The sequence below is a fragment of the Triticum dicoccoides genome, chromosome 7A (assembly GCF_002162155.2).
Source record: "Triticum dicoccoides isolate Atlit2015 ecotype Zavitan chromosome 7A, WEW_v2.0, whole genome shotgun sequence".
In the NCBI taxonomy this organism is placed as follows: Eukaryota; Viridiplantae; Streptophyta; class Magnoliopsida; order Poales; family Poaceae; genus Triticum; species Triticum dicoccoides.
Genome location: NC_041392.1, coordinates 11281415 through 11283389, shown reverse-complemented (window position 1 = coordinate 11283389; position 1975 = coordinate 11281415).

Below are 1975 nucleotides of genomic sequence, written 5' to 3'. Positions count from 1 at the left end.
TGATGATGATTTTAATTATGTCTGTCTTTCGATACCGGAGCCTGGCTTGCAAACTCAATACTCCAGCGACTTCATCTATGTGGACCTCGACTCGACTCTGGCTACCAGCGAGAAGTGAAGGCGGAAAGCAGTGGACAAAGATGGAAAATCAAGCATCTGCTTTGCTCTGTTTGCCTCCAGCTAGCTTTCCTCTGCTTTGCTCTGTTTGCCTCTAGCTAGCTTTCCTCTGCTTTGCTCACCGCTTCTCCGGCCTGTCTTTCTCTCTCGATTCCTCCGCACCAGAGACCAGAGAGACGCTCGCGTGTCAGCGGCAGGTGTGCTCGCACGAATCGCAGCGCCAGAACCGACCGCCACGGAAACTCGGTCGCGATTTAGTATATCATTTTTCTTTTACATCATGCCTTCTAACCTTTTTTTCAGGTGGCTGGCTCTGCTATGGTAAATCCATTTCTTCTTTCTTTCAGGATGTAGTTTCACCAGCACACATAGTATATTTCACTAACAGGCGTTCATGCGTCCGTGTATGTATATTGTATAGCAGCTCACAGACAGAAATCAGTTCATAGGAGCTACCCGTCCAAAATAACCAGGAGCCTGCAGATTATATCGGCACAGTACTAGGTGGCAACATCACAAACATGGAGTACCATATAATTACCAAAGCACTCAGGACTGTCATGATCGGTCCGTTAATTATACGCTAATTTGCAACTGCGCCGAAGAGTTTGAGTGCATAATCTTGTGGTCCTGCCATCATAGTAGTACTGTGCTGATATATTCTTCATGCTGCTGGTTGCCTGTCATTTCGGGTGACCGGTCACTTACCAATACCAAGTTCAGTCTTGTTCTCTTTCCTCTTGAAGATTGTCTGGATTCTGAAGAACGAATAGTTCGGAAACCAGCACACTCAGCTTGGCCTATCATACATTCTGCCTGGGTTCCTCATCTAGTCTGATTTTTTCTGCAAAAGAAAACCCATTCAGTCGAAGATTCCTAAGACTGACAGTTTCTAAAAAGATGTTTCATATGTGGCTTCTGCACCTTGCTCGAAAGATTGTTCGGTCTGCATGCTAGAGGCAGGAGGTTGTTCGGTTCTGCCTTTTCTTCAGTTGAAAATTGTTTATTCTCTGAAAAAAGCAAATGATTCAGACAGAAGAACATTCATCTGAGCCATGTTTCTCAAAAGTATGACTATACACCAATGCATCGTGTCACACTCACAGCTCACAACCACAAAATGCCCCTCATGAGTCAGACTGCAAAATTAAATTGGCGATGATACAGCAAATTCCCACCTACTATATACAGATATATCCTGGAGCTAAGACAGAACTGTTAGATGCATATAGCCCTTTTCGGTTTATCCCCATTGTATAAGGGGTCTCATGCACTTTACCATTATTTTTTTTAGAAAAAGAGGATGACCCCCGGCCTCTGCATCTAGGAGATGCATACGGCCACTTTATTGATTATTCTCGAGGACCGTACAAAGTATTACAACAATGTGCCTGAATCCACCATATACATGTATATATATTGGCCCTTGGCCCTCCTGTGAATGCAGTTGCTGTTTATCCAACATGGTACCAGATGTTAGGTTCCCCTCTCTCCCGCACGTTGCAACTCCGTGCTAGCTCCTCCCCCGGTCCATCCACTACCAGGTCCGGCTCTCCTCGCCGCGGATCCGGCCACCTCGACTCTCCTCGCCGCGCATCCGGCCGTCTTGAGTTGCTGCCCGGTCGCCGCCTTGAGCTGCTCTGTCTAGTCGGCACTGTCCCGGGCCTCTTACCCGCTCTACAGCCGCGCCCTGCTCTGTCCAGCCGCGAGCGGCGCCGTCCCGGGCTCCTCAACGCCCGGCCGCTGTTGCCCCTAGTCCGGCCGGCCCGCGTCGTTCCCGGTCCAAACGGCTCCCGCCGCTAGTTCCGCTGAAGTTGCTTCCTCAAGCGCTTTAGCCGCGAGCGAGGCAGGCTCGTTC